The sequence below is a fragment of the Haemaphysalis longicornis genome, unplaced genomic scaffold (genome assembly GCF_048455015.1).
Source record: "Haemaphysalis longicornis isolate Haplotype H1 unplaced genomic scaffold, Haemaphysalis longicornis Haplotype H1 scaffold_1, whole genome shotgun sequence".
Classification (NCBI taxonomy): domain Eukaryota; kingdom Metazoa; phylum Arthropoda; class Arachnida; order Ixodida; family Ixodidae; genus Haemaphysalis; species Haemaphysalis longicornis.
The window spans coordinates 426,604,771-426,632,609 of record NW_027526203.1 but is presented as its reverse complement, the minus strand read 5'-3'; positions in this window follow the sequence as shown (position 1 = coordinate 426,632,609).

Below are 27,839 nucleotides of genomic sequence, written 5' to 3'. Positions count from 1 at the left end.
GTTAGATGCCCCTCGTGGTTACCTACAAGTGCCTCATTGACACTTTAGTGATTAGGACAGTATTTCTCGAGTTATATAATTAATTACAATTAATTAATTAAGTCTCATTAACGAAAAAATTACTCTCCGCTTCTTCACAGCACTGCAAACATTATGCACTAGGTCTTCTTCGAGTTACGCCATTTCTTTTTTAAATCTTGGTGCATGATAGCTGGGACACCCTGTATATGTATATATATATATATATATATATATATATATATATATATATATATAGTCGTGAAGTGGAGTCCTTAGTTGCTGCAGGAATACACACAAAGTAGAAGTACGCTCTTCGGAGACTTTATTTCCAACGTTTCGACCTGAGACAGGTCTTCCTCAGGAATGAAGGTAAAATTGTACGGACTCAGAGTGGGGACGGCGCCCCGAAACACAAGCCACATGGGAAACAAACACACAAACGACCACATACAGCATACAGAGCTTATTCTGCCAAAGGCAGGCGAAAAAGAGCCTTCAAAAAAAAAAAAAAAAAAGGCGAAAGGAAGAGGGAGAAACAAGGTGGCAAGGAGGAGGCAAGAAAGAGGCAAGGAGGAACACACTGCATGAACGCGGGTTGTGGGGATAACAGAAAATGCGACGAGTTCACGGGTGGCGAAAGGCCCAAAAACATCCGGTGTCTCCGGGAGGGAAAAACTACAAAGCACACGCCGCCACGAGCAGTGAGTTTACATGCGCGTCACCGGTAACAAGGATTAACTACTGACCGTCTTCAGCGGCATGGTCAAGAATGCAAGCGGGGCCAATTACTGCATCTGAAGCGCAGGCAGCCTCCACGACTTTGGGGGGTCCCACAAAAGCCAATGGGGGAGCCCATTTGAGGCGTCCCCTTCTCCGCCTAAGCCTCCATTGTACACGGCGTCGCGTCGTGTCGCGCCAGGTCAATGTACGGCCTGTTAACTGTTAGTACTCGGCTGTCGCCGGCACGTGTGGAGCCCTGGGCCCAATTCACGAAAATATGTCGGAGCGCGGCAATTAAAAAAAAATGAAAACAAGAAGAGAGAGGCGACCGTCGGTATGTGCCGTGCCTCTGGGGCAACCAAAAAAAAAAAAAAAATAGAGGGAAACAATGAAAAAGAGAAACAAAGCAAAACATGAGTGGAAAGACAGGAAGGACGCGTGCACTCCGTGAACACCAGCATTGGGGATCACAATGTGATTACAAAACACCCGAGGCATAAGCCACAACAGGCACCAAAATAAAATACTTCTTACACGCTCGGTTGGAACTAAAAGCTTCAACATTCCGTTTCACATTTCTCAAGGATAAAATGGGTATGACATATGGTGACATAAACAGGCAATGGGTACCATCTGGTTATTAATGAGGCATGTTATGCTTGCTGAGCGTTGAGACAAGGAAATGAGAGAAAAAAATATAAAAATAAAAATAGCGGGGACGGGAAGGGAAGTGTTGGTAGGGGGTCGGGAGCGGACGAGATAATTGTAGTGACTGCGGAACATAATGGTAGGTTGTTGGTGTTACAATGTACAACCTCACACCTGGAGCAACAGGCTGCCCGTAGACATCAGACCGTGCAATGCCCTGAGAATAATTCCCGCGCTAATTTGGTCTTAACTTTTACTAGTAGCCCACCGAACGTGAATAAAATTTTAAAAAAGCACTTCAACATTCTTCAGCAGAGCGAACGACTTTCCCAAATTTTCAGTGATCCTCCGCGTGTAATATACAGGCGCGCAAAAAGCATAGGGGACTATCTTGTCCACGCCAAAGACAGGGACGCCCAGCAATTAGGCTGCCGACCATGTGGCAAAAACAGATGTTTGGTGTGTAAACACGTGCAGACCGCGAGGGTGGCAATTAGCACACATTCGGACTTCCGATATTCTATACGTGGGTCATTCGATTGTGACTCGTCAAATTTGGTTTACCTATTGGAGTGTGGCGGATGTAATATGCAGTACATAGGACAGACGGATGGACCTTTTCGAATGCGGTTTAACAATCACCGCTATCACACCAAGGCACTCCCAAACCTTCCCTTGTCCAGACACCTAGCGATGCAAAATCACTCTTTCGATGACATTAAAGTCACGCTTCTACAGAGCAGTTTTTCTAGCTGTAGGGAGCGAGAACAATGTGAGTCTTACTTAATCTACAAATTTAATACCCTGAAGGGGGGTCTTAATGAGAGTCCTGGGACTATGACTGTAATTCGTACGCTGCATGACCATTGAAGCATAGTGACCCCGGGACATACGAAACCTTGTAGTTTTGTTGTCCTTTTGCTATCGGCCCTTCCCGCGCAGGGCATTGCACGGTCTGATGTTTACGGGCAGCCTGTTGCTCCAGGTGTGAGGTTGTACATTGTAACACCAACAACCTACCATTATGTTCCGCAGTCACTACAATTATCTCGTCCGCTCCCGACCCCCTACCAACACTTCCCTTCCCGTCCCCGCTATTTTTATTTTTATATTTTTTTCTCTCATTTCCTTGTCTCAACGCTCAGCAAGCATAACATGCCTCATTAATAACCAGATGGTACCCATTGCCTGTTTATGTCACCATATGTCATACCCATTTTATCCTTGAGAAATGTGAAACGGAATGTTGAAGCTTTTAGTTCCAACCGAGCGTGTAAGAAGTATTTTATTTTGGTGCCTGTTGTGGCTTATGCCTCGGGTGTTTTGTAATCACATTGTGATCCCCAATGCTGGTGTTCACGGAGTGCACGCGTCCTTCCTGTCTTTCCACTCATGTTTTGCTTTGTTTCTCTTTTTCATTGTTTCCCTCTTTTTTTTTTTTTTTTTTGGTTGCCCCAGAGGCACGGCACATACCGACGGTCGCCTCTCTCTTCTTGTTTTCATTTTTTTTAATTGCCGCGCTCCGACATATTTTCGTGAATTGGGCCCAGGGCTCCACACGTGCCGGCGACAGCCGAGTACTAACAGTTAACAGGCCGTACATTGACCTGGCGCGACACGACGCGACGCCGTGTACAATGGAGGCTTAGGCGGAGAAGGGGACGCCTCAAATGGGCTCCCCCATTGGCTTTTGTGGGACCCCCCAAAGTCGTGGAGGCTGCCTGCGCTTCAGATGCAGTAATTGGCCCCGCTTGCATTCTTGACCATGCCGCTGAAGACGGTCAGTAGTTAATCCTTGTTACCGGTGACGCGCATGTAAACTCACTGCTCGTGGCGGCGTGTGCTTTGTAGTTTTTCCCTCCCGGAGACACCGGATGTTTTTGGGCCTTTCGCCACCCGTGAACTCGTCGCATTTTCTGTTATCCCCACAACCCGCGTTCATGCAGTGTGTTCCTCCTTGCCTCTTTCTTGCCTCCTCCTTGCCACCTTGTTTCTCCCTCTTCCTTTCGCCTTTTTTTTTTTTTTTTTGAAGGCTCTTTTTCGCCTGCCTTTGGCAGAATAAGCTCTGTATGCTGTATGTGGTCGTTTGTGTGTTTGTTTCCCATGTGGCTTGTGTTTCGGGGCGCCGTCCCCACTCTGAGTCCGTACAATTTTACCTTCATTCCTGAGGAAGACCTGTCTCAGGTCGAAACGTTGGAAATAAAGTCTCCGAAGAGCGTACTTCTACTTTGTGCGTATTCCTGCAGCAACTAAGGACTCCATTTCACGACTATATATATATATATATATATATATATATATATATATATATATATATATATATATATATATATATATATATATATATATATATATATATATATATATATATATATATATTTTGCAGCTCCTATTGTAAGGTAATCATTCCACTCGCGTGACTTGTCCCTGTCGATGAACATTGTCTCTCTGAGGTTTCTTGCTGTGTCAACACAAAATGAAGAGGCATGATGGAGTGCATCGCTAATACCCGCGCTGTTTGTTTTATTAAAGGAGAGATGCACCGATGCCTGACCATAATCCAAGCACTGCATGTCAGTCCCGAAATAATTGTGACGCATGCAGAACTGCTATGTCTACGCATTATCACGCCCGACGTGGCCACGTTTTTTTTTCTTGAGGAGCGGGGGGGGGGGGGGGCAGATACACATACGAAATGTGTGTGTGTGTGTCAACCAGACTAAACTTGACAAGGGGGCAGCTTCTGCCCGGTAAAAGAGACACATAACACAACTGTCAAATTTCGCGCTATACGTCGCAATGGCGTAACAGCCTAAAAAAAATCGGTTTTTTAGCGCACAGTATTTTAATGGCCATCACTATTTCTCGTTTTGCTTCGCAGACGTTAGCAGTTACAGTTCCTCTGGCGTATTTAGCAACTCAGAGAGCTGAAAACGTAGCACCGGAACTTCTTGTAGAAATTCGAAACGTGCCAAATGCTATTTTCGCGTCTTCGATATGTCTCTTTTCAACTGGAAGTGGCGAACGGGTTCAGGAAAGTGTGCCGCTTTTTGAGCCGTGTTTTATATTACATAGGCAAACTTGTGGCACCTCATAGAGCTCACTTACGGCCGTAATTGCTAGTTACTGAAGAATTGACTCTGTGTGCGCTTCAAATGGGGCATTGTCTGTAATTGCTACTGTCCTTTTTTGCATTTATCGCAGTTTTGTTGTGTTGGAGCCCGTAGCAAACCATCGCGGTCGCTCAGTGGCCAAGGTGTTTCCGCTGAGCCCAAGGACGCGGGTTCGATCCCAGCCACGGCAGCTGTTCCACGACGAAGCTTTACGCGGCTCACGGTCCTCAGAATCTCTTGGTGTTGTGGTCAGTGGGTAGAACACGCTTTGCGGAAAACCAACCTTCTTCGCACTTAGGATGAAAGCTGAAGAGCCTGGCTGGGAGACGACTAAGCACTCAAAACAGCCCTTAGCTAAAATCCCGCCACAGGCGGCCTACCTGAAGATAATGAGTTTCTGCCTGTATACGATGTTCTTTGAGCCCACACCTATGACATAATGGATGTCTTCTCGGGTGTCTCATGTGGAGCAAAGAGGTGACGATGCCTGCTGGACTTTGTAAAGGTAATGGCCTGTGTAAGATACACTCAACCGCAGTCGATGTATGGGGTCCTCACGCTTGCTAAGCCCACCTTAAAAAAAGTTTGTGTACTTGCCCTAAGCGTTTTATTTTGCTGATGGGCCTGCGAACGAAGTCCGAGGCGTTTCTCTGTTTATTTGATTCTGCTGTTACCATCCTATCGCAGGACGCGTCTAAGGAGAAGCAAAACACGCTGTGATATTTGTACGTTCTGCAGCGACGCCGCAGCAACTGGTTATCCGTGTCACTGCCTTGTACTTGGAAGTTCAACGAAGCGTCGGCTCTCTGACTTCCACGCATCGATTGATGAGTATATATTTTTTCGGACGTATGAACTAATTACGTGCGGTGTCCTCCCGACATATGTGCGAAGGTGGCGAGAAACTTGATGGACGAATTTTGTCATGTTGTGTTTAAACGTTAAGGGCTGTAATATTTGAGCTGGGGGTCACGAACTCAGTTGGCGAAGAAGCACTGTTTGTTTGTGTCCTGCCAGCGCTCTGCCAGCTTTTCTGTGTAGTGGACCCGAAAGTGTGCTGTGCTAATGGGAGGCGATCGGTTTTGTGAAGGGACCAGCTGCGGCCCAAATTTGCTTCTACTTACGTTTCCGCGATAGGAAATTCTATGTGTTTTGGTACCACATAAAAAGTTCCCTAAATTTTTGTACACGCCACTCAGCGTTAGTTTTATTAAACGCGTCATGCGCTGGGGCAAATTTTGGATGAGGCGAAAAAATAATCTGTGCGTGTGCATTCGGAAATACAATGTTTTTTGGCTTAGAAATAGTCACTGGCGGGAATCGCACCTACGCCTTTATGTGGAAAACGGGTGCACAATACCGATTGAGCCAAGGACGGGGAATTGGCAAAAGACTTTCGGAGGACTGAGAGGTGCTTGTGTTATATGTCATCACGCTGTAGACGCTGCTGTTACCTGGGGCGTTGCTACACGACTCTAAAATATGGCGTTAAACATAGCTCCCGAATTGATCACACGTACCTACATAATGACGGATGAGTGTTCATCCACCCAAGCAGAGCTCATCGCTGCCGGGGATGCTCTGTGACGCACAATTGCGCTTCTCACCTCGCTTCAAGACAGCGTACAATCTACACTGATTCATCGGCGCCTGTTCAAGAGCTTCGGTGGACTTCCAATGCACTTGCCTTAGAAATCGGGGACATACTGGACCCCTGCCCTGTTTGTGGGACATGGTGTTCGCGCAAGTGACGCTGAGACGTACGCTCTGGATGCCGATACGCACCCCACGCATGGGCGATATCCCGCCCCTTTTCCCCTTCCCCAGCGGCTGTTCGTCTCGCCAGTCAAAACGAATGCCTTCGTCTCACCGCGCGCACTCATAACCCCGCGTGGTGTGGGCCTCCCTGGCGGGTCCCGTCAAGACGTTTTCTCGGTCCTACAACTTCTCTTGAGGGTGACCCTCGCTGCGGTTGTGACGAAGACGCAGCCAACTTGTTATCATGCCCCATTTACGTCAACATGCCCTTTCTACCCCACCTCTGTTGAGCAGGCTACGGACGAGCACTTGGTGTGGAGCTGGACTTCCGCGCAAAGCCTCCGCCTACCGCACGTCGCCTGCTGCGGCCTATTGCCCCTGGGGTCCACAAGATTTCATCTCGTGGATGGCCGGCCCACACCATGGCCACCTGTTCCGATTCCTTCTGGAATCCGCAATGTATCGGTTAATTTGGTTTTGTTTAGGCCGTAGGGCAAGCTTACGCAAAAAAAAAAAAAAACTAAATTTCACACGTTATTTTGGGACTGAAAGGTTAAACAGCTTGGGTTTCAATGGCATGCATAAGCAATTCAACCCTTCGCTTTTTCTACAGAAAACACGATCGATCATTTCATCATTATATGTGAATTTAGTACGAAGATTTTTCTTGCTTATATTCCTAGAGGCAAAATACTTTCCCCGTACAGCGGTATCTACGCTTAGTGCGCGGGTTTCCGTGCACTTTCTAGGTCAACTGCAGTACGAAGGATCATCTATAACCTCAGGGGAAGGTTTTGAACGAGAGCTATTTATTCAAGCTAAAAATAAAGTTATCCGGTTTTTAATGTCGACCACAAAAATACCTGCACGTAAAAGTGCAGTTCTGCAAACGTAAGTGCGTCTTTTTATTCAAGTGTGCACTCCAGGAAACCAAAACAAAACAGGCGCATTACCACACACACACAAAAACACCCAAAGTGCGCCGTTGCTACGATGCACCCGTAAGAGGCCCGGTAAAAGCAACTGTAGTTGAACTGATACCATCCTTGCTACATGCTTCTTTATTGCTTTGCGCTATTTATTTTAATATTTTGTGCACACTGTGTTTTGTATTGCACACACAATCCTTCTCCGCATACACGTATTAGTATAACACGGAAGGAACGCCAGAGACCTTCCAACACAAATTTTCCTCTCGAAGCGCTTATCATCAACGATTCCGTTCTCTCCTTTTTTTTCTCTCTTTATTAGAGACTCGTGGGGGCTACGCGCGGCACAAACCACAAATACGTTAGCAATTTTGCATCGAAAACAGTTTAAGTACCGATTAAAACTGCTTGCATAAAACACGCTGCATATATTTCGCGTCGGGATCGAGGCTTGTGGCTGATACCTTGTCTTCGGTTCCCCGTATCTCACCCAAAACGAGAGCAACCCGCGCCAACGTAAAATGACAGTAATTTAAGAAAGCAGCTTTGCAGAATAATTTCGAGCGCTCTCCGCGCCGGTTCACTGAAGCGAGGAAATGAGCAATGCAAACATTGGGGAAAAGCAAGCATTGCGCGATATCCGTAAAGGAAGTGGAACAAACAAATACCGGAAATGTTAGTTGTTTCTTCTCTCTCTCTCTCTCTCTCTCTCTCTCTCTCTCTCTCTCTCTCTCTCTCTCTCTCTCTCTCTCTCTCTCTCTCTCTCTCTCTCTCTCTCTCTCTCTCTCTCTCTCTCTCTCTCTCTCTCTCTCTCTCTCTCTCTCTCTCTTGCTTACTTTTCTTGCCAGGCAGAACTGGGCTTTTACGGAGTGAATGTGGGCGCGCATCATGGCGGGGGAGAACCTTTAAAAAAGAAGAAAATAGGACAACAAAGGCTCACGAATTCACATCGTCCTTTCATTCATCAAGAATAAGAAGAAGCGGAAGAGGAAACGTAGGGAGTTTGAGACCGCAGAAACAAACTGGGAGCGACGTCTCCGACAAACAGCTCAAGGGCCGTAAGGAGCAGGCATAAAGCAGCTGGCACAAATGACAGTGCTCGGGCGGCGAAACAGGGATGCTGTGGTGGTCGAATGCGCGTCACGAAGGAAGCGGACAAGCAACACGAAGGGCCTGCCTTGCCACTGGCTAGCTCTTAGTGCTAGCAGGAGCGAAATAGAATAGAAAAAAAATGAGCCGGAGGGAAAAGTATAGCGCCGGCTGAAGTATGAAGGCGCTATGGCAAATGCGCCTTGTCTATTTCCCTTTTCGGAATGGGCCAACACGTATCTCGACTTCTGCTCTTGCTCATGTAGTTACTTTTTTTCCACTCTTTTTTCATCTCTTTGTCTCTTTCCCTCTCTATCCGTCTCTTTTATCCTCCCGTGGTCAGCCAACCATCGTGGAAATTAACGCCAGTCAGCGAAGTGGATGCTTTGTGTATTCGCTGTTTCCTTATTCGTAGCGCTCTTTTGCCAAGTGCTGAAGAGAACGGGGGTTTGGGGATAGAAGAAAAAAGGCAATGGCGTCATATATTGGCGCCCTATATAGGCAAGCCCAAGGGGCTTTGACGACCACTCACTTCCGTCGCATTTACTTGCGATGAAACGCCATTTGGAGCTGAATCAGTCAACGCACGTGCAAGAATGAAAAAAAAAACGATGAAAAAAAAAACAGGAATAAAAAAAAAATCGAAGAATTCCAGCGGGCTTCGTCTAAGAGACAGCTTTGTTAAGCTTGAATTTTTTTAGACCACGTCTTTCTTTTTTGATCAACAAAAAATTTAAATTTTTTGATGCATCTGCAAACGGTAGGGCCAAGCGAACTTCCCGTACTTGACGCTGGCTTTTTGGGTCCGTGGGGTGCAGCCAATAAAAGGCAAGCGGATAGCGCTATGCCCGTTGGTTTTTTGCCATTAGAAAAGTGTTTTTTGGCTGTTTCATGGCTCTATTTAAGTACTATGAGGCATGCATGTTGATGTAGGAAACACACTGCTTATATCTTAATGGGTTTTGGCTAAACATCAAAACGAGGTTATGGTTTCAAGTATTGACTTGAGGCATTGGAGTAACATTGCAGCAGATTTGATTCATTGAGAAGATAACTTACCATTCTTGATGTTACGAGTAGATTTGTCTGTGCTCTTCGTTACTCTGCCTCTGTTGCCAGCAGCAGGAATTAGAACAACGCAGACGTTACCCGTAATAGAATAGCAATTTTCCACTTGAACTAATCGGAAAAACACGTTTTTCATGAATAATACCTGCCTCTAGGCGGCCTCACCAACGTGCTTCGATAATACTTAGCCCGCGACACCATGTGTTCGTCATGTTTCCTCTAAAATTTCAAGGAGGGAATTCATCCAATTGTGGAATGAGGCGGCGGGAGGTCGTGGACTTCCAAAAGATGAGCCATATAAAGGATATTTTCTTTAATAAACAAACAAATGTGTACGAATATGCTCAACCCCAGCCCTGCTTCGATCATGCATGCCCTTGGTTTCTGCCCAGTGCTACTATTGTGTAGTGTTACGAATCGGCCAGCGCCGCCGTACTGTCCCGCATCACTCCTCGGCTGTGCGGCGAAGCCACTGCGTGCGCCTTTGGAAACAGGCGCCACCATGTCAGTGACAAGTTTCGACAAGCCGAGTCAGACGCTTCGCTTTCGGCGCATTTCAAAACTTCGGCGGCTGCCTGCGAGGCTCGTCTCAACGCTCTTCAAGGACACAGGGGCCCCGCGAACTCAGAGGAGTCCTCCTCTCTCCCCTCTCCCGGACTCAACGTGCGCCGAGGCTACGAACTCTGGAAAGAGCGTTGTGTGTGTCTGTGACGTTCGTGGCGTGTTGCAGCTTGTTGCGTTTTGACCGTTACCGCTTTTGGGTATAAATAGACCCCCGCAAGCGTTGTAAACCATTCCTGTTAGAGCAGCGAATCGATGCTGTCGCTCTGCTCGAGTCCTGTATTGTAACCTCGCCCGTTGGGGCATTGTTCTTTGGCTTCGGCTCACCTCTCGCTATGAAGTAAACAGTTACGTTAGCCTGCTGCTTCTGGACTTCTTCACGGCTGCAACAGCGGCTGGCCGCTCGCATCATACACGCTACCACTCGTATGTCGGAGGCCACGGAGCTCGGATCGGGTGCCCCCGCCCGGTCGCAACAGTAGGGAAACAGTGCTAGAACTCGATCCGTGGATGCCATTTTATATTAAGGTGATAGTCTTAGATCTCTGTTTCACGGAACGCATGAGGTACAAAAAATGGCTGTGAGGTACACGGAATAGCGCAGAAAGCCGGAGCCCGCCATGGGAGAGGGTAACAGCAGCAGCGGAGGAGGGTAGCCCGTAGCCGCACGTGCACGCGTGCAATACGCGCCGCCTTGAGAGGCGAGGGTAAACAGGCTTAAGTACCGACGGGGGAAAGCAGGTGGCTCCTGGCTATGGCAAGCAAGCTGAACGAGCTTCGGAGGGTGGTGTCCAGGGTCAAGTGGTGACCGGTGCGGCCGCAAAGTTCGACGGAAAGTTCAACAGCAGATCAACAAAATTTAGAACCAGGCTTTTGCCTTCACATTCTTAGAAAGTTTCCCCGCAACTTTTCTCAGGCCGTTTGTTTTGAATTAAGTGTCAATAACTGCAACAAATCAAGGTTCTCCTACCCAACTATTAAGGCTTCTCTGCTCCAAAAACTTCCCCAAATCCTGTTTCAGCTGTTCCCCTCCTGTGTGTTGCGTCGTGGGTTCGAATCGCGCTCCCACTATTCATATTCCGTTCCAGCAAAATTTAGATTGGCCGGCTCCTACTGCTTCAAAATCAAAGGGCACATAAGCCTTTCGTAGGGGTGTGGAATGCGAAAGCATGACTGTCCAGTTCAACGGCTTAGACGCCTTTCTTCTGCCTGGTGTTTTAGAAGGGTTTTGTAATCTTGTAGCTTTAGGCGTTTTCCTTTGCGATCCGCCTTAGCGCTTTTGAATGGCTTCGATCTTTCTACTGAGCGTTGCACGCCTGTTCGTTCCTGCCGCTGTGTAATGGGAGAGATAAGGACGATGGTGAATCTCGTTGCTTATTCTTCCACTCCCATCAGCTGCGATGCACTGGCGGGGACTTCAACGTGCTATCGAACGCCTCGTGAAATGGGACGCCTCGTGGAGGAGCTGTTTTTCTCTTACAGACGCCGAACATTACGGAATGAGCCAATAAAGGCTTTCGCCTTAAATTTTGTTTTGTCACTCCTCCTAAGAAGGGAATTAGTTGGCTTAAGCAGCCTCCTGCGAACCCCCAATCAGGGCTTCCCCACACGGAAAGGAAGTCTAGGTACCTCCCGCCACCTCCCCTCCCATCCAACTGCGCTACACTGAAATACTTTATCATTACCGCCAGTCTAGACTAGAGTTCCCATCTGAAGTACGATAGACAGTTAGGCGAGCTGAAAACCTTTCATCTTTGATTAAAGAGCCAAACAAACACCACAAAGTGGAGGAAATGCAATTACATCCTTGTGTTTTCTTTCTTTCGTTGTGTTTGACGCATTAATCTAAGATTAAAGACTACCACCTCTCCCCAACCACTACCCACCCGTCACTCATCCTCCCAGATGCGCGCATGTGGCGACGACTGCAAGCCAATACCTTTTACAATACCCCTGCCCTCCACCACACATCTCTTTCAACTTACTCCTACAACCGCCCTGCCTGCGACGGTCTGGGACCTGCTTATAACCCGGTATAAGAACGCCCCCATCACCTTCCCCTTCCTTGGGGCTGTGGGAGAGCAGGGTGACCTGCTCTTGAGGACCAGGAATACCTGTTCAATCGAGCCCGAGCAGCGGCAGTAGACCGTGGCCTTCTGAAATAAAAGGATGCCGCCAAGCTCTATTTTTTCGTTTCTGTTTTGTATCGGTCCTAAAAAAATGTTTCCCTCCTCCTCCTGCTCCAAATTTCTCCAGCATGAAATCCATGCTGCTGCTAGCTGTTCCAAAAGGCAATTTTACCTGCTTTAAAAATTGCTCCAAAGTGATTTTGCGCAGTTCATTGAAAGCTACTGATAAAGAGATCACTTGTGAGCTTTCTTAATATTTGTATAACATTAGGTCGAAAACATCCGGCCTTTTTTTCAATGTTACAACGTCGTTAATGTGCATTGTACTTCCATGAGTCCATCTTCCTTGCTCTTTTTTTTGCAACTGTAGCTCTGGCACTCCATGCGCACTGGTTAAGGAATAGCATACCTTTGAGGCCCCAACAAGACATATCACGCTTAACTCAACACCTAGCACCAACCATCACCAAATGATAGTCTTAGATAAGTTGCTTACAATAAAAAAATTGCCTGCTAGACAGAGTTTTATTGCACCTTTAAAAACCATACTAACCCAAAATTAAATCAAACGGTTTTCCGTTCAGCCCCTGCGGTACGTTGCAACCGCTTTGAAAGATAATAGAGAGTTTTGGCAGTCCGTCCGTTCCGACGCGTACGTAGCTAGCGTGTTGACCGGGACCCGTCTGGGCACTTGGGCATTCGTCACGGTAGGGGGATTATTTCCGCAGGCCCGCCTTCGCCATGTCCGCGCCTCCTCGCCCTTCCTCCTCGCCCTTCCGCGCGCGCAAGCACAGACCGGTCCCGGTCAACCCGGTAACAACGTAACGAACGGAACGGACGGTCTGCTAAAACTATCTAATAATAGGCCATGTGGGACAATTTAACGTCTTAGCAACAAGACGCAAAACTCCCAAGTGGCCTTCGTAACCACCGGTAACAAGTTCCAGAGTACCCTGGGTAAAGTAAATTTTTACCTTTTGCTTTTAGACGCAGGCCGATCTCATTGCATAAAAACTTTAGTTGGTGCAGTTTATGAGCTCGCGGCATTTGCGGACTGAGCGACCCTGTATACGTTCGTCACTGACTACACAGAAACGTGGATTGACGTCACATTGACTTCTTCTCCTGGAATTTTCTGGACAGTTCAGGACACCCCGACCGTGTCGGATCGTCATTTCATCGTCTTCGGTATAAAAGCTTCCCCAGTTGGGCGAAATAAACGGCTAACAAAAGTTTTGAGTCTTGTCTAGTCGTGGAATAGCTGTAGTTATCACTGCATCTTCTACTGGCATGGCATATCCGGAGAGTCTGGATGGCCTTCGTCAACGTGTTTTCTTAGAAGGTCGACTCCCTGGGTAAACGATTGGAGCGGCGGCCAAGGCGTCACAGGGGAAATTCCCGGGGGACAGATGAACTGGCCCGGGAATGCTCGTCCGTGAAAGCAATGCGTCGGAGGTATCAGATGTGTCGGGATCCCCTCCTTCGTGTCGATTTAAGATCTTGTTATTACAAGTTACTCCATGAGTACAAAAGGCACATCGAGGCAGCAAAAGACGAAGCCGTCAGGACCAGGGGCCCTACAGTCTCCCGTAAGAATTTCTTCTGAATTCACTTCAAAATTGCTTTTTAAAAACTTTCTTCTCTTTGCGTACTGCCCCCGCTTCACTCCTCTGACATTTCATCTACTTCCTTCAATTTACAGTCGGCAGCGTTACTGCTACAACTGCTAGCCAACCGATGATTCTGAAAGCGATACTCTTGCCCATCGGGCTATGAGGACGCTGATACGCTGGACACCATACGCGCAAATAACTAAGAATCACGACTTCACTATGAATGAACACCGACTCCTTGCTAAACATTTAAATTTAAATTCCGCACCTGGACCTGATAGCACTACAGCCAATATGTTGGCCCTTCTTGTTGGACAAGCTCCCCCATTTTTTCTGTCATTGTTTAATGCGTGCCTATCCCTTGGCCATTTCCCGTAGGTGTGGAAAGGAGTCAGGGTAATTTTTATACTGAAACTGAACCGGCCACCACATGACCCCTCGTCATACCGCACCATTTGCATTTCATATCGGCTCGGTAAGCTACTGGAACGCATGCTGGATGGTCGACTTTACTTCTTCCTACACACGTCGATCCTACTGCATGAACTTCAGTATGGTTTCACTCCGGGTCGGAGTGCAACGTCGGCGCTGCACACCTTTCGCTCGCATCTCCAGTCTTCAAGTGATGAGGGATCGTTGGCTCTGCTTATTTCATTGCACTTGAAAAGTGTGTTGGACACCCGCCGCGGTGGCTCAGTGGCTAAGGCGTTGCGCTGCTGAGCACGAGGTCGCGGGTTCGATTCCCGGCCGCGGCGGTCGCTTTTCTGATGGAGGCGAAAAGCAAAAACGCCCGTGTGTACGAGATTTCGGCGCACGTTAAAGATCCCCAGGTGGTCAAAATTAATCCGGAGCCCTCCACTACGGTGCGCCTCATCGCCTGCGTTGCGTCCGCGCGTTAAACCCTACAATCAATCAATGGACTCCATTTGGCACCCGTTCTTGCTGTACGTCCTGCGTGCACACCGCTGCCCTTCTAACATTTACCGGTTACTTAAATCATTCTTACATAAAAGGTCGGTGCATTACAGAAGTCATGAGGGGAGTGTGCGTGTCCAGACAACGATGGGCATCCCGCAGGGCTCACCTTTAGCCCGGTATTGTAGAACATCGCAATTCATAACCTACTGTCCCGAATTCCAGTACCACCTAATGTGCATACTCAGGCCTACGTTGACGATACAGTCGTAGTAGTCAAGGGACGCACACGACAGGCGCTTGGGAATCTCGCAGCAAGACTCTAGAGGGAATATTAAAATGGACGCGCTCTGCGAAGGTAATCCTGAACACCACCAGGTGTACATGCCTGCTGGTATAGAGGGTACAGAGAGGAGCACAGCGGAAGCCGACCATTGAACTGTGCGGCGCGACTCTGCGGCAAGTCGCTGAGGTAAACCTCTTAGGCGTTGTGTTCGACAGTCACCTGACCTTTGTCGCCCACAGGAGCCATTTGCGGAACCTTATTGAGATGTCCCCCGCCCTCATTGGTTTTGCGCGGCTTCAGTCCGTTCTGTATCGCAGTCAGCTTCACCTTCTGTGCCACAGAGCCATTCTGCAGACTGTAACTTATGCCGCAGCGGCTTTCGGGGGGAGGGGGAGGGGGAGGGGGGGGTGACCATTAGCACTATTTGTTAAAAGCGAAAAGTAACTCCTTGATGCGTTCGTCACTGTTTGTAGTCACCGGAGCGTGCACCGCAACCAGAACCGCGGCGCTGGAAGTATGGGCAAACTCCCTTCCCCTCTCGATCGTCTTGGACATGGAGACAGGTCTTTTCGACTTGTTTCACCTGCGACGGTCCATTGAGCTGCAGGGAACACGCATTTCCCCAGGTGAGCTGGAACTTCTGCTTCTTTGAATCTGCTGCCACCCCGCTCTGCGTTTCGCGATTCCACACCGCAAGATAGACTCCCGTACAGCTGCACGGATAATGTTGAGCCCTGGCTTACATGCGTACACGGACGGTTCTTTTACCACATCTGCCAGCGCCGCGTTCGTTCGCCGGATGTGATTTTGCCATCGACCAGTCCTACGGCACAGAAGCTATTGCCTTACACCGATTGTTCCTTTACCTGAACACCAACAAGCCCTCGCGTCCCCACCCGCCGTGGTAGCTCAGTGGCTAAGGCGTTGTGCTGCTGAGCATGAGGACGCGGGTTGGACTCCCGGCCATGGCGGCTGCTTTTCTGATGGAGGCGAAAGAACAAAAACGCCCATGTGTACGAGATTTCGGCGCACGTTACAGATTCCCAAGTGGTCAAAATTCATCCGGAGCCCTCGACTACGGCGCGTCTCATCGCCTGCGTGGCGTCCGCGCGTTAAACCCTACAATCAATCAATCAAACCATCGCGTCCCGTTTTCACTTATTCTGACTGCCTGTCCCTACGTTTTGCTTTCCTGTCCCTACGTTTTGTTTTGCTCCTGTCCTACGATTCATTCAACCCCTCGGAAAGTGTCCATGAAATTCAAGCCAGCTTTCAATCAATCACTTCTTCCGTTCCCGTCTTCCTCTTCCACGTTCCGGGCCACTCCGAAGTATCGGGCAACGAGCTCGCCGATCTCGTCGCTACAAGTGCGGCAGCCAGGGGGGAAGAAGCGGAGGGGTGTATTTAGAAGCGAATTGCAAGGGCACGGCTCTTGAAGGCAAGTCGGCTGGAGTGGCCGCGTAGTTGGAGCTTCGACAACGCAGACACCGAGTTGTTTCGATGGGTACCAAGTGTTCTGGCAATACCTTCCTACTTTCCTCCGCCCCGAAGACTCTCCCAACTTTTAACCGGGAATGGACGGTTCCCCGATTATTTCCACCCGGTTGAACTGCTGCACAATAACACGTGCTTCTGCGGTCACAGTGCTCCTTCTGTCAGCCACTATCTCCTGGATTGCGTCAAAACAGAACCCCTGGTGTCCCGATTAAGACGCGTCGTTCGCCTCCCACTGTAACCTCCTCATATGCGTCAGTCACTGGACAACGCTGAAGCGGCGAAAAGTTTAAAACGACTGGTGGAGTTTGTCGGCAATAGCATGCCGGAGATTTCGCGGCAGTGAATCTGGCCTTCAAGTAGCCGGTGCCTGTGTGCTCTGCTCATGACATCTGCCTTCCCTTGCGACCTTTGAGCGAAACCTGGAGGCAAAGCTTGTGCTGATCAGCGTTTGAACTCATGTTCATCTACAACTTTTGTGACGTTCGTGGGGTTGCCGTGACTGCAGCATCATCAGCTGTGTGGCTCTTCTGGGCGCTGCTCCTCAGTGCTGTGCTCCTGCTGTCATGCGGTCAAGCAGTGTGTGACGTTCGCGATTTAAAAGTGGTGCCCCCGTGTTTTCGAGTGGGCGCAGCAAGATCGGTGACCCCTCTCGCGTTCTAGTGGCATCCTATGAGGTATTTTCGTATGGTGTGTGCGCATGTGAGCGTTCCGTACTCGTGTGAACGTGCGTTGCCATGGGGTATGAACTGGCGAAACTGCTATGAACTGACCAAAAGTGGACCAATATGGGGTATTTATTTTTGCATTCTACAAATTGGCTTTTTCAGCAAAAAGTAGGTTTTGGTTATAGCCCCTGTTCATTTATTTTTGATTGCCTGCAAACCTTCCATAGCGTTGCTGAAGCGGGTGGTGTTCCCCAGGATACTCTTTTTTATTTTTTGTAGGGGGGACGTGGAAAAAGAAGAAGAATTGCTATGCTAAAATATGTCGGATTATAAACTTTAAAGTTCCAGTTTGAGCCTACCTGTAACCAGCCAAATTGCGGTGTTGGGAAGCACGCCCACTTTCTCCTCCACTTCCCCAACCCCCACCACTCCCCCCCCCCCCCCCTCCCCTACCACCCTTGTCTTCGCGTTAACGTTTCACCGCAGCAGCTGCACACAGTAGCACTGAGGCCTCAGATGACTATTGCCAGAGACTTGTTCCGAAATAAAATTCGCAAATTGTAAAGATAGTTCGTAGTGCTTACGCCAACTACATTTGATGTGTTACTAAGCCATCGTCAGCGCAATCCAGCAACAGCGCTAATTTCTTTACCCCTCGGGGACGAACGGACTCATAACCGCCTTCTGTTTAAACCGTTCTTTGCCTTTGAATGCATCTGATTTTCCCGTGTGCTCAGCCTAAAATAAAAATGGCAGATGGTGGGTGTGTGGCATATTTTGTATTGAAATTAGTTATCCAGCACAGCGTAGTAGAATAGGGTTTCTTCGGTTTGGTCGGTCTTTCTTTATCTGGTAATCAGGAGGTTTTGCGGCACCCTGGAGCGGAGGCTCTGAAAAAAAGATGGGACAGGGAGGGAGCACTTACGCCCGCATCAACACGTGCCAAGCCGGCAGCATTGGTTGTGCCACCCGTTGTCCTTGTTTAAGTCGCTTCTCCCGCCGCAAAGAAAAGGAGAGCCCAATTCCCAGACGTGCGAAAGAATGAATACCAAAAGAAATCTAAATCAAGCGAAGTTTGCAGCGAAGCGTGAGCGTGGGCCCGTTCCATCGGCATCGGTATTGACTTGAGCCGCGTATGGCCAGTTTTCATTACCTTCTTTTTCTGCTGTTTTTCTCCCCCTTTCCCCCTTCATCGCACTTTTTCGCAGGCAGAGAATTCCTGCTCGGTGGCCGGAAGAAACTCGTTTACGATGTCCTCTGTTATCCGATACAAAGCGCAAGCGAGGGAGGGAGGGAAAAAAAGAGCATCCGCAAATAGGCCGATTCAGAGATTTCCTACCACCCGCCAATGGGAGACGCTTCTTTGTGTGCGCGGCGTTGTTGGCGGCGCACCCTTGGCTGCCTCCCTTTCCTTGGGGGGAGGGGGGGGCGACGCCGCAGCAGCGAACGCACCCGCGAGTGGCTGCACCGCTGGTGCTGGTTTCCGTTGGCCGGCCACCCAGGGCTTCCTTCTCTGGTCGACCAGAGCCTAACAGGGCACCCAGCGCACCGCCAGACGGAAAAAGCACGCAAAAAATAGTAAAAAAAGTGGCAAGAGAACTGGCGCATTACTCCATCCCGTGGGGAGGAGGGAGAAGGTGCGCGTGAGATGTGCAACTGCATCGGTTCGGCGGCTTTCTATAACGCCTAAAATAGCGCCTTCCTCCACGTATCATCTGCTCCCTCTCTGCCTTTCACCGCCAGCGTCTGCACGCGTTTACCCAGATATACGGAAGGTTGTCAAAAGGCGACGGCCGGCCTGTTGCTGTGGGATTGGCCAATAGGCTGAGGGCTGATACCGGCGCAGCAGAGACGGCGCTTCGGAACCTGCAAGTTTCTGCTGAGTTTCATCCATCTCTTTCTAAGGCGATGGTCGCGCGCGCTCAAACAAAAAAGAGAAATGGTGACTTTTCATGCTTTGGTAGCACTATAAGCGCGCACTGCATTCGTTCATTACCACGAGTGGTAAACTACGCGATGACCATCCGTGGTTTCGCAACGAGAATTACGACTCGCCGTTCAACCAGGGTATCTCGGGCACACTGCGGGCAAGGGCCGCATCTACAGCCACGTTATGAGTGGTGGGGGGCAGTTTTGGCTAGCCGCGCATTTGTCGTGCCGTCTACATATAGCCAGAGTCCCTCAATGCTTTACATTGAAGGACTCTGATATAGCGAACCGATTACGCCGAACCCTGCGGCGTTCTGCGTTGTGCTCTATCACGCACAGCGAACGTGATATCAGACTCTTTCCTATCACGAGAGTAGATTTTTTGTCCAGTGAAGCACGCCAGTACTAAGCCCCGCTGAGTAATACTTGCGACATTTTGCGAGGAAAGAACGGGTGTTGAGCTTTGCAGGCACCCTCCGAACCGCAAGCAAATCGCGACAATAGAGACGTTTCTCTGACGACTAAATTAACCATCTTTCACAAGTATGGCTGGTGTATAAATGTGTATTTATTTTGCCCACCATTATCAATTTGCACGAAACAGCTCCCATTTAATGTCGAGAAAAGGCAGCTATTCACGCAGTGCCGCTCTGTACTGGCAATAACTATAGATTTCTCAGCGCTTCGAGGCAACGAGAAAGGCAGGAGGCGTTTATTTTCAGTGTTGAAAGGTCCTTTTAAACATTAAAAGGTATCTGCAGAGCAAAAAGCATACATCGCATGAAAAGCCAGCTTTGCCCCATGCCGCTTGAAAAACATGTACAGGCGTAGTAGAGGTACTCACTTGGAACGGTCGGGCCTGTGCCGAATGGCATGTTTAAGATGAAACGGTACAAAGGCGCACCTGCAAAACTGGAAGTATCGTTACAATCAGCCGTCGTATCCCTTAAATAAAAAATAAACGCCGCGAGCATGACTGGCTTGTTGCAAACAAGCCGCCAAATAATGACGAACGATTGCGTCGTTAGTGCGTTTCTCGAAAGGCCAGTTATTAAGGGTGAAACACCTTAGGGGCTCGGGCTGTCGACGTCTCCTGTCGTCGCCGTCTCCTGTGGTAACGGTAAATCAAGTTGTCAAACGATGGTCACAAAACAAGTGTAATAGGAATAAAACTAGTTTAAAATAAACCCACGTGATTTAGACAAATTCGAAATACAGGAATAATCAGGATTTCATTGCATTATGAACAAAAATTAGTCAAATTCCGTCTCTAAATTGGTTTCAAACACTACGTTTTTTTTCTGTAAAGCATACTTCTTAGCATGCTAAAGCGTGTGACACGAAGACAACTTACGGTCAGTATGTCTCTCATCCAAATACTTAAATCCGGTTCTACGCAAGAGAGGGCGCCACCGCCTCACCAAGCGCGCGATTGCTCCTCCCACCACCGCTTCTCCGGCGCCAAATCAGCGCGTGTCGTGTGGCAAGAGAGAGGGAACGTTGGCTCTAGAAACGCTTTTAGGGGCGAAGCTCCTCTTGCTCGGACCCTGTCCCGTCCCTCGTTGCTGCTGTATACGGCACGGCACATTAATGATGATTGTGGCAGGATCCCCCTAGGGATTGGCCAAACAAAGATTGGCCGAAGTGGACGAAACGTTCAACGCGTTCGTTGCTACCCAACAAGGAGAAGAGGAAGAAGAAGAGGTCGTTCGTCGCCTGTGAGCTCAAGACACGTAACGGGGGTACACGACACAAGACACTCTGCAGAAGGCGACGGCCAAGGTGGCTAAAATGTCACACACCGAATTCGCCAACTTACCCATGGAGATTCTCATCGTCCAAAACAACCCCTACATAATCACCACAAACATCGACGTCGTCGACGGGCTTGTCAACGGAGCGGTGGAAAGCTTGACGTGTCGAGTCTTTATATGATGTGCGGGCGAATGTTTCATGGTTTTACCGATAAGCATTTTTGCTTCGCCCCTCTCATCATCATTCACTTCGTGGAGATGGCGGAATTTTTTTTTTTCTGTGGTGGTCGCTGAACTGCAAGCTTGTAAGAAGCGAGAATGTATGTAGTTTAAACAAAATCGTCTGCTGTCTCTCATTGCCCATTAGCAGCCATTTTGTTGTGGGAAAAACCGGCGCACACTGCATGCTTCGCCCCTCCCCAGGTTTCACGTTAGTGGAGATGGCCCGGTATTCTTTGAAGCGGCGGCTGCGTGATTTTCAAGCACCGCACATCATTCCAAGGCTTCTTCGTGCGAAGGCTTGTTTGACTACGCCGCCGAAATTGTTGGTTCTGGTGGCCTGAGGAGGAGGAGGAGGAGGAGGAGGAGGAGAAGAAGAAGAAGAAGAAGAAGAAGAAGAAGAAGAAGAACCTTTTTTTGTGAGCCCAGGGGCCGAATTCTCTAAAAAAAGGGCGTCGTTTTGAAACGACGGGGTAGCGCCATGCAAATGCATGTGTTGTGGGGTTGGGGCCGTCGCTTTGGGGTTCTCTGCAGGTGGGTGAGCCGCAGAGAAGCAGTGGTGCAAGGACGCGAAGCGACATGTGAAACGACGGGGGGGCAGTGGGTGTCGCTTCGTGCCCTTGCACCACTGCTTTTCTGCGGCTCACCCACCTGCAGAGAACCCCAAAGCGACGGCCCCAACCCCACAACACATGCATTTGCATGGCGCTACCCCGTCGTTTCAAAACGACGCCCCGTCGTTTTAGAGAATTCGGCCTCAGTTGACGATAGTGGCCACCGTTTTGGTGGCGACCGTGGCCGCCCGGGTGACCAGTGAAGCATGAGCCTCCTGGTCTGTGCAACGCAACGCCACCCCCCACTGCCTAAATGGGGTTATTTTTTAATAAAGATCTCTCGGGCATCCCCACGCATATAAGGTGCTGAAGTGTGCCGAGGGACTGGCAAGCAGTACAGTTAGGTGAAAGCATACGGCTAGCTGACTTAGGTGTAGTTTAGCGGGGTTGGGAAATATGTTTTTTAAGACACCATGCGTGTTCTTGGTGGATGGTGAGTTATGTGTGTGCCGGGAGGTACACACGGCGAGAGGTGCGGAGGCTATGAGACTACCTCGACTCTTAAGCCAAGCCGTCTATGACTGACTTGCCTGTAAAGGGTGCTCCACGACAGAAAGGGTATTATGGCGGTGAAGCAAATAGTAGTATACATGCGGAGTCTATGCCCACTACCCGCTTGAAGAGCGAAAACTATAGGATTTCAATCAGCAGTCATTCAAAAAATAAATCAGTTGGTAGGGCGCACCCGCACAATCACACGCACACCCACGCACGCACACACACACACACACACACACACGCACGCACGCACTCACAGACACACATGCACACAGACACACGGGCACACACACACCGTGCTGTTACTGTGCGTGCATGCGCGCAGCATGGTAATGGCAACGGCAACTACATGAACTTCCCAGCAACTGCCGGGAACATCCCTTTTTAATGTTTTTTAATCGCGATAGTAAAAAAAAAGAAAAAAACTGCCGGGAACATGTGCCGCTGCTGTCAAATCTGGTGGCTCATCCCCGATTTTCCTCCACTGATGGAGGTAACGACGGCGTTCCCGTTACCTCCCACGGAACCTCAAGGTTAACGAAACAATCATTGTAGAATGCCCTGCCCGAAGTGACCGAGAAGGGAACGCTACCGCAAGCTGCGAAGCGGTCTTGTGCCTCGGGAGACACCCGGCAACCTTTATTACTAGCGGAGCTTCCTTTAACACCACGTTCCCCGCGAACATCTTGGACAGCCCCTGCCCCAAAAAACCTAAAAATGCGAGCTGACAGCTTATCAACGGACTTACCAAGGTGCCGTTAAGCCGCGACAACCATTTATTGTTTTGGCGCTTCCCACGAAGATAATGAAGGAGTTGCTAGGCAGCTGGCCGCACCAGTGGATTCACCGCTTTTGCCTATCAGCGCCCCACAAACACGATATCAGGGTGGGTGTCGTCTCTGAATGCAGCGACTAAGTTAGGCGCCCCGCAGCGCATTGTTCTTTTCGTGGGCGTGCACCTCCTAGCCAACTACATCCTCCGATATATGTTGTCGCGGGCGTTGCCCCCGCTGCAAATAGGGACTGCCTTCGCGACAATGTCAATTTTCACACCCATCATCTTTACAAGCATACCGTATCCGGACCCACTTGCCTCGTAGAGCTGTGGAGCCCATTGTAAACCCCATAATGTTTTTTCTGCAAAGGCTGTTTTTCGGCCTTGCCCGTAAGAAGCAGTGGTGGCGCATTGCTAACGCGATTTCCGAGTTTTCGACAAGGCCAGATCAGCAACTCTGGCCCATTCCCAGCACTGGATTCCCATGACGGTGCGACGAACTCATCTCGACAGCTAAATGTCAAATGCGGTCTGTGTCGTTGTGATGAAGCTCAGAATACGGGTGTGGGTAGCCCCACCAGAAGCAAAGCAAAACGCGCTAAGCGCTGTGCACGGCGTCAACAGGCGAATGCTTAGAAAAGAAATGTCGATATTAGCTCAAAATGAAAATCGTCAGCCTCACGAACTGCACAAGTGAACTGAGACGGGCTAGTTCGTACATGGTGCCACTTAGAAAAAACAGCGCCAAAAAACGATTCGTCATCCACACATTGGGAGATAGGTGCGTGAGCACACCCTCTATCGAGTTGTACGACAGGGAGATAAGATAGCTAGGATCATGATCAACACATTACACGCGGCTGCTTTCATTTCCACAATCAACTTCCATTTTTTTGTGTGTTTGTGTTATGGATTTCCTTCTCTCCTCCTTGTTTTTGATTCTAGTATATATTCATTGTTCTTCTAAATAAACCTCAGTTGGCAGTTCAGCGCAGTGTTTGTCTTTACTCCCTGTCGTATCGTTTTTTGGCGCTGTTTTTTTCTAAGTGGCTTCAGCGTCACGTTCATCAAGGAACAATGCATGCTGAAAAAGAAGCGTCCAGAGACGACTTCACGGGAGTTCGAGTGTTTTCGGACACATCGTGTCAGCCTGAGAGTGAAGCGCTGGCTCTGATTACCGTTCCTGGCCTCCAAGATAATACCGTAGGTGAGCCTGCTGCACAGCCAGCGACTTTTTAGTCGCAGACTTGGAACTGCGCGCCGTTCTTGAGGGTGTCGATTGATTTATTGATTGTAGGGTTTAACGCGCCGACGCAACGCAGGCGATGAGGCGCGCCGTAGTGGAGGGCTCCGGATTAATTTTGACCACCTGGGGATCTTTAACGTGCGCCGAAATCTCGCACACACGGGCGTTTTTGCTTTTCGCCTCCATCAGAAAAGCGGCCGCCGCGGCCGGGAATCGAACCCGCGACCTCGTTTCTCGAGGGTGTCCAGTTCCTTCAGAGAGTTATCATAATTGATCATCCTGGGGCACTATACGGACAACACCGACACGCTCCGGCGAGGCTCGACCTCCCACATCAACAAGAAGGCACATAGGGACATACATCTTTTTTTTTAGTGGTTCATGTGGTTGCGCACTGACCTCCAGACGTAGCGTGTAACGCGCCCGCCAGTTGGCTATCAAAACTTTCTCTACGTACCGTGGACAACACGAGGGGGGTAGGGTGCCCCCGCGCATCCCACTGTATCGAGACGCTTACGCCGTGCGCTTGATACGCATTCCAGATAGGACAGAAGGTGTTAAATTTACCATCTCTCCTAACGACGCCCGACCCTCCCCACCCTGCCCCTCACCCTCTCACGGAAAGCACAAGTACTTCAAATAGGGCGCGCTCTGCATAGTCCACTACAGACGACATTATCGACCGCTGGCAACGCCGACGGCAGTTCTGGATGGCCTTACTCGACACAACTTTTCGAGACACGCCTGTTCTATAATCATAAAGCCGAGCGTGCGCTCCTTACGCCCTACCTGCACAGACCCGCCAGTATGAAAGTGGAATCTCTTACACTATGCATTCCACACATTTGGCGAGTTCTTAACATACTTCTTCCGGCGTGTAGCTTTTGGCATATTTTCATTGTTGGTCATGGCGCACGAAGTAGCTACTTAGTTTGGCGCTGACAAAATGGTCCGCACTCCTTAGAAAACTCATTACGTGAGGCATTATGAAGCTCCTCAAGCGCAAGTCTCAATTAAAGTGGATACCGCAAAGCTTGCATCATTCGTCTCAAGACCCTCTACGCCTTCCCCGTGATTTTCCTAAGCCTCGACAGAATTCCCTCTGTACAGGCACCTTTCCTCACCACCTTCTTCCTCGGCTGTAATTCACCCAGAGCTCATTCGCTTCGTGGTGCGCCAGCTTCAAACATTGGTATTTTCTATTGCTTCAGGATTCCTCTAAACAGTCCGCTAATATACCCAACCACAAGAATACATTATGCAGAGGAGCTATCGTGGTTTCGTTGGAAAGATTGGCTAGTGCCGATAACGGATTCGTTTGGGAAAGCTCCATACCTGAGCATTGAGCTTCAAACAAATACGCCTGCCCATATTTGCGGCATGCGATATGCCATCCGTTCTTGAACAAACACGCAGCTCCACGTCCACTCCTTTCGTCAAGACGGCCATTTATGTTCTAACTCTTTACCCTCAGAACGCCACTCCCTGGGCACCGCTTGTGGCCTGTATGTCCAACGAGACGAAAGATCCCCCGTAACGGAAGGTCCAATCGGTCACGTGATAAGCGAGACGAAAGATCCACCGAGACGTTAGGTCCTATAGAGCCTGAATGTCCAACGAGACGAAAGATCCACCGAGACGGAAGGTCCAATCGAGCCTGAATGTCCGACGAGACGAAAGATCCACCGCGACGGAAGGCCCAATCGAGCCCGAATGTCCATCGAGACGGAAGATGGTGAAAGGTCCAGCAATAAGACAGGTTTAGTGTGCCCGTTCGGATAAAGCCGATAGCGATGGGTTCAAAACGTAACTTACCGTTTCGACAATTTTGTTAGTCTTTTGTATGCAGGACTCAGTTTTGCGTCTGTCTAACCTGCTGCACGTGAGCGTATTGTTTGCGATGTTCAGGTAACTTTCAGCAATATCGTTTGTCTCTAAAACAAACAATAAAATTTTGTTTTCAGTATTGCAATTCGTCAGGGCCTGATTTGTTGGGTTAATTAGAAAATCACATTTCGATAATTACCCGTATCCTAGAAAAACGGACTTCCGGACATTTTATTTGAAATCAACGCGTGGTTTATCCTGTTCAGTTGGCCGGCACACTGCTACGTAAAACTTTATTTAAAAAAAAGGGACCGTGCAACACTTTCGATAAGCGCTTTCCTTGTTTCCTTCGCGTCTGGAATCACTGCGAAAGCTATAGTTACCGCCAGCACAGAGCGGCACGGCGTGATTTGCTCGTCGCACCAGATACGTCTTCCATTTCTGCTCTGTTTTTTGTCTTTTTGTAATGTTGCTCTCGAAAAGCGTTCATTGCTGCAACTGAAGGAAAACCGGCCAACAGCCGCTACATGGCCTTAGTGATGTAGTTGCGGCCGTCGAAGAACGTCAATACTAGGAAAGAGAGTAAAATTTTTTGAGCCAGTTTACAAGTTATCTGATTGGCACAGAGCCGTAATTTTTGGCTGAGGTACTTTGCAACCCCCTAATGTAAGTACTGGGAGTGTTGGGTGACCACGTTCTGCAAGCATTTAAGATTTCGAAAAAGAAGTTGAAAAAAGTGTTGCAGGGTCCCTTTAAGCTTGACTGGAATAAACGTGTAGACACAAGCAGCTCGAAAGATAGCGGAATAATAATTGAATCCGTGCAGCATCGGCAACCAGCCCCGTCCCTCTTTCGCTCCTTTGCTTCAAATAGAACTGACCATTATTGTACATTTGTAGTGTATTTCATGGGTGGAACGCAAAAAGGGATCCGACGATGACAAACATGTTCAAATTGTTAAATTTCAATTGAAACAAGAAATTTCCGGGCAAAAGATTATGTGAGCCTTTGCGGACAGCCGTGGGAGGGGAAGGACAGGCTATGGACCAATTTATGACGCCTAATAGATTTGACCGTGCGGAACACTCGAGGTACATTTACGTTTTAGATGCGGAGCAGCTTATGGTCGCGCCTGTTCCCTCCGCCGTTGTGCGACCGCCGTTGTGCGGGTCCACAACCCCACTACGCATGCGCATCCTCCTCCCGCTCCTCTCCTCTCCTTGTCTCATCTCCTCTCCTCTCCGACATTCCTCCTCTCCCCTCCGAAGCTCCTTTCCTCTCCGGGATCGCGTAACGAATGGCAACACCTGCGGCTCCGCGAGCGATAATGCGAAGCAGCTTAGGGTTAGAGGCGCGACGGTAGCCGCTGCATACTCCGCTGGGGGCGCCACTGTAGCTCCACGGTATAAATGATGCGCGCGCGCGCTCCGCTCGCCTCATTTTTCTCGACCCCATGGCTGCTTCGAGTACTACTCATGGTTCCCCTACGGGAAGGTGGTGAAATTTTTTGCTTATGCTACTTCATCGTTCTGCTGCCTTGTTTTTACTTGATGGAAAATGCGACTGTCGTTGCCAGGAATCAAGCCAAAACTTCATGTTCACTAGCGCAGTACCTTATTCATGCACCGAGCTGCCATATTCTAAAGATGAAGTGGTTCCAAATGGGTTGTTGTATAAATGATGGATTGATTATGAGGTTCAACGCACCGACGCTACACAGGCGATGAGGCGCGCCGGAGTGGAGGGCTCTGAATTAATTTTGACCACCTGAGATCTTTAATGTGCGCCGAAATCTCAAACGTGGGCTTTTTTTCTCTTTGGCTCCATCAGAAACGCGGCTGCCTGGGCGCGGGAACCGAACCCGCGTCCTTGGGCTCAGCTGCACAACGCCTTAGCCACTGAGCCAGCGCGTCGTGTGATTGTTATAAAATTCATTTCTAATATCAATGTTTGGACAGGCAGCAA